Source organism: Odocoileus virginianus, chromosome 19 (genome assembly GCF_023699985.2).
Source record: "Odocoileus virginianus isolate 20LAN1187 ecotype Illinois chromosome 19, Ovbor_1.2, whole genome shotgun sequence".
Classification (NCBI taxonomy): domain Eukaryota; kingdom Metazoa; phylum Chordata; class Mammalia; order Artiodactyla; family Cervidae; genus Odocoileus; species Odocoileus virginianus.
In genome coordinates, this window is record NC_069692.1 from 56,406,701 (window position 1) to 56,417,626 (window position 10,926).

The 10,926-nt window shown below is 37.3% G+C and overlaps 1 pseudogene; it reads right to left on the minus strand.

Annotated features, from left to right (window-relative positions):
- Positions 1-6,003: 6,003 nt before the first annotated feature.
- LOC110152975 (coiled-coil domain-containing protein 186 pseudogene) lies at positions 6,004-8,034 on the minus strand (annotated as a pseudogene).
- Positions 8,035-10,926: the final 2,892 nt, after the last annotated feature.

The following is a 10,926-nucleotide window of genomic DNA, read 5'->3' on the forward strand; positions in this document are numbered from 1 at the left end:
ACAGGAATCTTTGGGAGTTGTAGTAGAGAGAATATGGTAGAATTAGTTCCATAAAGTTATGGGAGTTCATATTCCTAAAGAAGAGGAGATATTCCTGGAGGAATAAAACATAGATGACCACTCAAATTATGAAGTGATATTTGTGATCGACCACTGCAAGCTCTTTTATTGCATCTAAAGTATCAGAGAAATTAAGTTATAGACAAGAAAGAGAATGAAGTGTGGGAAATTAAATAGATTTGGAAAGGGGGAGCCATAGTAATGAAACTGTAGAAGGCTCTTACAGCACTTGTCATAGTTGTTCAGTTGCCAAGTTGTGTCACTTGTCATAGTAGTATTTCATAAACATAAGCCTCAATAGACATTATTGGATGAGGATAACCAAAACTTATCTAGATAATTAATAGGACAATCAGCAAACTAGACAGACGTCCTAGAAAAAGACATCAAGCATATTCATGTGAAAATAATTAATTCAAAGGATTAATTATACTTCAAAAAGGGATAACTAGTTAGAATAATAATTTAAAATATAACCTCATTAATATTGGTTAGTTCTACAATAGTTTAAAGAACAAGTCTAAAAAAAAAGGAAATTAGCCATAGTAAGTAAAAGATAGGGGAAACATAAGGTAACAATGCAAAAAAATGATAATACATTAAATTGTCTCATTTCAAAAAAATTAGTTTTTTTCATAGGTAAACAGAAGCATGAAAAACACAGAAAAACAGTGAGTATAAAAATTTAGTGTTTCAGTAATTTATATTCGGTTGTTAAATGTGTGCCTAGTTGCTCAGTTGCATCTGATTCTTTGTGAGCTCGTGGAGTGTAGCCTGCAAGTCTCCTCTGTCCACAGGGATTCTTCAGGCAAGAATACTGGAGTGGACTGCTATGGCCTACTGCAGGGAACCCTATAACCCCAATAATTATGGGCAAAAAATGTATGTTTTTGCTTTTCTTCAAAAAAGTGAAATCACCATAATAAAGCCAAGGAGATAGCTATGCAAATTATGTACAATGCAAAACAAATTATTAGTAATATCCATCATTTACAAACATTTGTGCAACAAAATAATAAACAATAAAAGAGGAAGAACTTTTAAAATCCATATTACATCATTTATTTTATATCAGATGATACATTTACATTTTTAATTCAGTATTCTCTTCAAGCTAAATGGAAAATAATACTAAAAATACAAGTTCACTTCATCAATCTTTTTTAGTAATGGTCTCTGACATTAAAATTTTTTTATGTGAACACAAAAGGCAAGAGTCACATTTAATTTTAATGCACTTTAAAAATTAAACAACAGATTATTTATCAGAAGCAACTTGTAATTGAGAGTTTTTTTTTTAAACAAAAATTAGCATCATATTTAAAACACCCATATCCTCAGAAAATATTGTTGCTTATTTTCCATGGTACAATTCGTAATTTAAAATTTGATTAGAGAAGTATTTTTCACATTTATCCAAAATCAAATGATCAAATCAGATTCCAAATTTTAAAACAAAATAAAATATTTCATATAGTTAGGGCTTATATTTATGATGGTGTGATATGTTAAAACCTTATTCTATTCTACAAATAGTGTTTTAGCATCAAAAATTTTTATCAAAGTTTTTCATAGTAAGTAACTGTGCAACAGTATAAAATTAGTTGGAATATTCCAATATACTGTCTGATGTTCCTGCTTCCACCTTGTACTTTCGTTTTCTGTTCTCAGCATAGAAGCCAGAACCTGATTTATACATTCGTATAATCTTTTTTGGCGCACAGCCCTGCTAAGGCCTCCTTTTCATTGAGATTGAAAAGGGCAGCCTTTGTGGTGTCCTCTGAGATGCTGCCTGACCCGGTCTGCCTCACTCTTTCCCTCCTGCCCGTTACTGCACCCTGGCCACATCAGTTCCTTCCTGCTCAGCGTCTTGGGACTGTGTGCTGGATGCTTTCACTCAGCTGTCACCTTCTCAATCAGGCTGACCCTCACCATCCGTATCTATAATTGAATCCCGCCAGCCTCAAATCCCTCACTACCCTCTCTATGCTCAGCGTTGCCTGCGGCACTTATCTTCTAATCTTCAACATGCGACGGACTATGTATTTCTTCATTGTCTACCTCCCCATGTTAGGAGAGAGTCCAAGTGAGCGGCCTTTGTCTGATCTGTCCTCAGTATCTGTAGTACACAGGACGTATATCGGACAACTCTCATGTACTAGATCAAGTCTTCTTTATAGATCCCCTGGGGATCGTCTTTGCTATTTCAGCCTTGTTCTGGCCACAGCTATCACTAAGGTAGCCGAGTTTGCATGGCACACTCCACAGAGCACATCCTGATAGCAATTTGTCTCAGGCCCTGCCGGTATCCCTTCACCCACTGTTCCCTTTAAGACTGAACCACAGCAGCTTTGTGTAGGTACCCATGCAGGCACAACCCAGAATGTGGGAAAGTCCACAACCTCACCGTGTAGAGAAAAAAGGCAGGGAAAGATTTCCTCTTACTCGTACTTCAGAAGAAGTGATCATTTGTATGACCTCTCAGAAGATAACTGTATGAAACGAAGCAATAGCATATCCCTGACACCAAGAGGGGGCTGGTGAATTACCCACCCCTGCATAGGTTTTCTCTCCTTTCCTGCCTCACCTCTCTTCTCTCATTTCTGCCCCTTGGGACTGAAGCTCCTGAAAAAAATAGCAGAATGTTAGCTTTATCTCAGGCTCTAATTTCTGAAAAACCTAGGTTAGGCTAGTGGTTACTAAACAAATGTTTATTTATTGAATGAATTAACATTAATTTATAATATACAATAGAGACATAGAAATACTGCTTATGCTAGGACACCCAAAAAATCAGATATAGCATCAAGCCTAAAGAATGAGAAAATATTTATTCACAAGTCAACTTATAACAAGGTAACACATATAAATGTGCTGTATTTTCTCAATTTGTTTCTTGGACATAAAGACAAGGCAAGAAGCCATAAATATTTAATGTAAGACATCTGGAAACCCTCAGTACCTTATAAGCAATATTACTATTTTGAGTTTCTAGTGACTGCATAGACAACCATCTTTAGTCCACTAGTTTCAGAAAAAAACTTTTAAAACTCAACATGAATTTGTATAGACTCATGATTATATGACTTAATTATTTACCAGATATTTTACCTTGTTCCTAAGTGGTTTAGTTCTTTTCAAAAATTAAATATAGTCAAAACAGGCTTTCTAATATTAGAATAAATTACTATGTATATTTTAATGAGATATTATCTTCATATTAATTTAAGACAAATATCTTTTACAAGTTAATGACTGAGATTTGTTTAATCAGACAAGTAAATCTCATTGTCTTCAATATTTTGTATTGTAAAAATACAACAGTCTGCATTTGTATTTCTGCCTTTACCCAAATAGTTGCAAAAAATGAATGTCCTCATTTTAAGATCGTTTTAGTATTTAAGTCTGGGGTAAGTATTTACATATGAATAAAAGTATTTTCCTACCAATATAATTTAAAAATTTCAACTTTACAACTTTAGATGAAAAATACTTATTAAAGCTCTTTAGTGATAATCCACATTACTTCATTCTTCAAATGTGGAGTTACCATAATATGATCCCATACAGTAATATAACTTTGATATAAGAAAAATATATATTCAACAATGAAACACATATATTCCTCTAAATTGTATTTTAACTTATAGCATAAGCTTAGAAACGTATCAAAATTGGAGAGAAGTAAAATACATCTTCATTTTAAGAAATTAAAAATTAACATTGATGAAAGAATTGTTTTTCATTTCAGTTGAGGAATTAGACTTCTGCCTTCATGGCCCAGGGACTTTATCTGAAGAAACTCAAAGTTACAAAAAAATGTAAACAAAATAGATGTTTGACTCTTTCAGATACCTCCTTTAGGTGGAATCACAATTTTGTCCTGTGACTGACTCATCTCACTTAGCATAGTATCCTCCACATTCATCCATGTGGTTGTATGTAGCAGGATTTCTTTCTTTCTGAAGGCTGAATAACATTCTACTGTGTATATGTATGTGTGTATGTGTGTTAGTCACTCAGCCATGTCCAGCTCTTTGCAATCACATGGACTGTAGCCCACCAGGCTTCTCTGTCCCTAGGATTCTCCAGGCAAGAATGCTGGAGAAGGCTGCCATTTCCTTCTCCAGTATATATGTATATATACCATATTTTCTTTATCCGTCCATTTATCAATTGTTTCCATATCTTGACTATTGTGAATAATACTGCAATGAAGTAGTTCTATTTTTAACTTATTGAGAAACATTCATTCTGTGTTTTCATACTGGCTGCACTAATTTACAGTCCCACCAATAGTGTTGATTTCTGTTATATGAGGAATCTAAAATAGTTAAACTCATTTAAGCAAAGAATTGAATGGTGATTTCTGGGACTCTGGGGTAGAGAGGTGGGGTGGTTGGGAAATGAGGAGTTGCTGGTCGATGGGTGTAAAATTTCAGTTACATAAAATGAATAAGCTCTAGAGTTCTGCACTACATTGTTGTATCTATACTTAACACTGTATTATGTGCTTAAAAATGTAAGAGGGTAGATCTAAAGTTGTGTTTTTATACAATAATAAAAATAATAAAATAAATAATAAAAATAAAAAAATATGGAGAAGAAAATATCTTATAGAAGTTATATAACTTCCATATGGTTATATGCATTTTTCTGGGGATATGCATAGCCACACCAAAAAGAGATCAAGAAACATTATTGAAAAAGATTATGAGCATTTGTCATGGACATTTATTGATCATTCTGATGTTGTTGTTGTTCAGTTGCTATGTCTTCTGCGACCCTGTCAGGCTTTTCTGTCCGTGGAATTTCCCAGGCAAGAATACTGGCATGGGTTGCCATTTCCTGCTCCAGATCTTCCTGACCCAGGAATCAAACCCACATCTCCGCTTTAGCAGGCAGATTCTTTACCACTGAGCCCCCAGAGAAGCTGTACCACTTTCTAAAATTTATTTTAATTTTCATTCAGGTATCCACCTTTTAGCACTCATCTGGGGACAGTCCCTGATTTATCTAAAGCAATCAGTATGTTTCATTCCCCTGCCAGGAGGAATGGCTCAAGGCAAGCCTGTGACCACACTCACCTCAATCAGCGTGAATCTCAGATCCTTTGATGAAAACACTTAATAAGCCTGGTTCTCTAGATCTGGAGGATGAATAGTATAGACCACAAATGATCAGCAGCCTTCCTCTTTGAGCCACGGAAGTCAGCCTAGTAAAAATCCAACTCACAGAGAAGAAAAGTGCTGAAAAATAGCCAAAAAATAAACTTAAGATCTGGTTGAAATACATCATCAACTTTTCCATCTACAGAGATTTTTAGTTACCTAAGGCAATAAATTCTTATTATCACTTAGGACAGTTTGAGTTGGGAATTATGTTATTTGCACTGAAGAACCCAACTGATGTAACAATGATTATTAATCAAAATTATAGTTTCAAAGTGTGGGGAGAGAGCAAATTAGCCAAGATAGTGTGTTCAGGCCCTTTCATCCCACATTTTGTAAGTAATGACTTTTTTTTTTCTCATTTCTTTAGTTTTATTCATGTTGGAGAAATAGCATATTACTGAATGATTAACACCTGTTCTTTCATGCATAATTTTGGAAAGTCAAATCATTTTTGACATTATGTATTTTAAAGGAAAGAAATATGGAGAAGGGGTTTTCAGAAGCCCTTGTTGTAATGTTCAGCACTTCAGATGACTATCAGCAAATTAAATTCCGTTGTTCAGATTCAATGACAGGCTGTCACTGGACAAGAACAAGTTTCCTCAGCGCTTACATTCTTACAGTATACACAGCAATGCATTTGTGTTGTAAAAAGGTACTTTTTTATACAGATGAAGCAAAACAAACTGTACTAGCTGCCACACAAAGCAGGGAGAAGTTTCCGACAGTCCTAGGCAGTGGCACCTGTTCCTCGTGTGGCTTTGTCTGTTCACTGAGGAAGAGCTTTGTGTTAGGTTTTCTTCGTCCTCTGTTCCAGTTCATGCTGGTGTTTAATTAGACGTTCTATTTCTGTTCCAAGTGTTTGCAGATTTTCCTTCAAAGTAATATTTTTCAGCAATGTATCCTCCAAAACAGCCTGTAGTTTCTGGTTGATCTCCAAAGAGAGTTCCAATGTTAATCCACTATCAGCTGGATGGGACGTGTAAAAAGATGCCGTGATGCCACCCCGCCTACATAAATGCACTTTGTTAAAATTAGATGCCTCTAAAGAAAGTGTGCCTGATTCTTCTCGTAAAATGTAACTCTGAATTATTTTTGTTTTTTTTCCTAATTTCTTCCACCAGCTGTTTGATGTGATCCTCCATCAATTCTATCTTCTCATTTTTCCGGGCATGTGCCTTTTGCAGCCTTACTATCCTCTCAATCAGCATGGCCTTGTCTACTTCTGGGAAGTTATCTACAGCTACTGACAAGCCAGTATTTTCTGGAGATCGATCTTCTGCACTGCTTCGAGCATTGAGGGACCCTGATGAACTAGAATGACTTCCCATGCTGCTGACTTCTTTATCATAGCTTCCATTCTCAACCTGATCTAACTTTCTTCATGCTTGCTGAAGTTGTTTGGTAAGATCCTTGACACTAGAGGCATGCTTACGTCTTTGAGTCACTAATTCATCTTTTAATTCTTCAACCTGGGTACTCAATGCTTTAACTTCAGTTTGTCTACAAGTGAGTTCAGCTTGCAGAGCCTGGACTTCCTCCTTTCGAAGTTCTTCTTCTTTTAACAATGTCGTTTCCAAATTCATATTTGTCTGTTTCATGTGTTCACATTGGCTTTGTAACTGACTTTCACTACAGGAAAGTTTATCCAACTGTGATTGCAAAGAACTGAATTCAGATTGAAGCTGTGCATTCTTACTAGTGAGCTTTTCTGTAACCAGTAGTAGCTCAGATTCTCTTTTTCTACTGCCTTCGATGTCTTTTTGTAGGTCATTAATCAAAGAATTAAGACTTTCCACTTCTTCCTTCAAATTTTCAATTTCTTGTTTACCTCTTTGATGCTGCTCCTGTATCTGATCTGCAACTTTCACTTTGTCCAACAAATTCTGAATTTCAGCTTTTTGGCGATTAATAATCTCTTTATATTTTGATAATTCATCTTCTGTCCTCAATTGTTCATCTTCTAGACATTTTACCTTTGTTCTCAGTGTCCTTAGCTCATCCATGCCGTCCTTAAATGTCCTATTCAGATCTTCTAGTTCCTTTATTTTGGCATGATGCATTTCTAACTGGTCAGATTTTTCTTGCATTTGTTTTTCAAGTTCTCCTTTTGTGACTCTAAGCTTGGCATCAAGCTCATTTGATTTAATTTCTTCTGACTCCTGATATGTTTTTATCATATCTTGACAATTTTTCTTAATCTGATCCACTTCTTCCTTTGCTTGAGTTAATTTTGTTGTTGTTTCTTCGAGTTTATCTTTGGTTTCCTTATGTAAATCCATTTCTGCTTTTAATTTGTTTTGTGCCCATTTTACTTTAATGATGTGAGAGTTGATATCTTCCTTTGTCTATTTCTCTGATGAGTCTACTAGCTTCACCTTCCTTTGCTTCATACAGCTGGTGTAATCGTCCTTTCTCCTGAGAAAGTTGCTTAATTTTGTTAGTGTTTTTCTCACATTCTTTATTTGCATCTCTAAGTTTTTTTTTCAAGCATCTCTTTTTCCTTTCAAAGGTCTAAAGATTCCTTCTCACCTCTTACATACTTCATTACGATTGCTTCTTTTTCCTGGCGTGCCTCTTCATATTACTTGTTGGCCTCTTCCATCCGATGGGCCATCTCTTTGTGTAATTGCTGAATTGCATTTTTGGCTGCAATGTCTTGAGCTAATACTTTATCTTTGGAAGCTTGAACTTCTTTATTAAGTTCCTCTATTCTTGTTCCTAACTGTTTAATTGTGTTCATATGCTGCTTCTCTGTTTCGGTTATGTAACAGCTGAGATCATTTGAAGTACTGCGCATGCATGTCAGGAGGTTCTCACTTGGTCACGAGATACTTTGGGTTTACATCTGTTTGAGCTTCACCTGAAGAAAGCTTCAGCATCACTGCTGTGCCACGGCTGTGTCCGCTGGGTCAGCCACTAGAGGAGAGAATACAGCGTGCCTGCTGCTACGGCTGTGGCGTCAGCCAGGAGAGAATGCTGTTACGGCCGCTGTGTCCGCCAGGAAAGAGGTGGTGTTGTTTTAGGTTATGGTATGGCTGCTGAGTCAGCCGGGAAAGAATAAACATGTCTGAAGTTCCTACAGCTCCTTAAGTCTCCTTCTAGCCTCTTACCTCGTGTCTTGCCTGCTATGGATTCAGCAAACAGTGCAGAAAATGTGAACAGCGAGACAACTGGTGCTGTGAGCAGGATCAGCAAGGCACAAAGGATTTCTTTCCTTTCAGAATGCTATCTACTATATGTAGTTATTTCTCAATGGTGCTTTAAAAAGAAGTTAGTCATTCTAGCTTAAATCAGTAAAAGGTTTAATTGTTGAGCAATAAAGCACAGATATAACATAGATTGAAATGTATCTATACACTCATTCAATAAACGTTTTTAGAACATATTGGGTAGCCTAAAGAACTTGAACACTAAGCAGTAGATATCATTATTTGATACAACTTTGTATGTTGACTACTCCAGGTGTTGTTCTAAACCATAATGTTTTAAGAGACCACAGATCCCTACAATACATAAGATGTTTACTGTCTTTATATTCAGTTTACTTACTTACTGCAAAAAACACATGTATAAATTCAAAGAGGTGGTCAAGGATGTAAACTGATATCACTACAATTATTACTTGTTTTAACGAATTCAGTAACTAAACTAACAGTATCGCATAATGATATTTAATTTAAAATTTAAAAAGACCTTTCCTTTGTACCATATAGTAGTTAGTAGGTTCATTCTGGTGTGTTAATTGCTCAGACATGTCTGACTCTTTGTGACCCCAGGGACTGCAGCTTGCCAGGATCCTCTGTCCATGGGATTTCCCAGGCAAGGATACTAGAGTGGGTTGCTATTTCCTTCTCCAGGGGGCTTCCTGACCCAGGGATCAAAACCAGGTCTCTTGCATTGCAGGCAGATTCTTTACCATCTAAACCACCAGGAAAGCCCTAGGGATTATTTTACCATTTTAAAACTGTAAAGGGATAAATTTAGTCATAGGCTACATATTAAGCAGAAGAAGTGATAGTAAGTTCAGAGCCAGTGATAGAAGAGGGTCAAATAAGATCCACAGCTGCAGAAAGTAAGACAGTGCCTTTCTGCCCACCCATGTATTGTGTGCTGTGCCCATATGCCCACCTGCCACTCATTGTAGAGATTTGAAAAAATAGACAAAGGGGCATAAGGAGTATGAAAGCAGTATATTAAATTCTTCATAAAAATGAATCCATATTTATTATTTTTATTATTGCTGTTCATTGTTTTGCATTGAGAGATTTTCCCCCCCTAAAAATTTTTTTTGAATTCCTTGTCCCTGGTACCTATGAATGTGATCTTGTTTAGACACAGTCTTTGCAGATGTAAAGAAAAAATGAAGCCATACTGAATCAGGGTGGACCCTGGATCCGATGACCAGTGCCCTTAGAAGGAAGGAGGGGTGTGGAGGCAGGGACTATGGACATGTGAAGATGAGGCAGAGATCTAGTGATGAAGCTGCAGTCCTAGGAGCAGCAAGAATTGGCAGCCACCACCAGAGGCTGGGAGGAAGCACAGGACTTTTTCGTGGAGATTCAGAGGGAACATGACCTTGCTGGTGCCTTGATTTCAGACTTCCAGCCTCCAGAACAGTGAGAGACTACACTTTTTTGTTTTAAGCCATTCCATTTGTGGCCATTCATAACAAAAACCCTGAGAAACAAGTCATCTAAAGACAAACACATTGCTAGGAGGTGCATCACGTCTTGAATCCCTGCTTCATGGGTATCCTGAGACTCCTGAATCAAGATCTGTTATCTTTTCTTAGAGGCTATTTATTCTAAGTGCAGGAAAAGGTGGCAAATGGTTTCGCTTTTTTGAGAGTGGCACAATTTAGAGCCACAAACCTAATATGACTCAGTACAGAAAAGATAAACACTTGCTTTCTTTTACCTCTCCTAGCTCCTGTACTCTGGCCCACTAATTGCTTTCTAAATCTCAGCCCTGCCATACCGGAAGGATTATAGACTAAGGCAGATGGTCTTAAAACCTCCTCAGCCTGCCTTCAAAGGACTGGTTGCTTGTCCAGCCTAGCAATTTAGGTAAGAGGTATTAATCATCAGCCTCTGCATTTTACCTCAGTTCTTTCCTCCTTACATGAGACCAGTGGTCCAAGGCTCACTCCTGAGCTGAATGCCCCATTTGTGTCACAGTATCCACCCTCCACCATGATTTGTAGAAGAAGCTGAGACAGAGGGATACGTCAACAGGCTCCTGGGGCCCCAGGCTTTGGTGAGGGCTGGACCATGAAGAGCCCCAGAGGGACATCAGGAAGAAGGAGAGGATGAGGTCAGGGTGTTTGTTTTTTTGTTTAGGTCACTGCTGGCTGGAAGACCAGCAGCGCTCTCCCTTCTCTAGGTGGCTGTCTTTATGAAGCTCTCTGCTCTGTGTCACAGGAGCCCTTCCCGCCCTCCATCCTCAGGCCTTTCTCCTGAACTCTTCCCATTTTCTAGCACTGTGTCTCTGTTCCAACTCTACAAGTCTCTTATATCGTGAGCATGGATTTTCAAAAATTGTTTTTTTAAAAATTTTCCTCAAATTTTCCAATTTGAATGCGTTAACTTTCTTTCTATTAGAATTGGTTGGTCTCGGCTATCCCTGTCCTCATGGGGACCACTTAGGGGTCCTATGCTATCATGTGTTTTATTATTTTCTGTGATCTCGT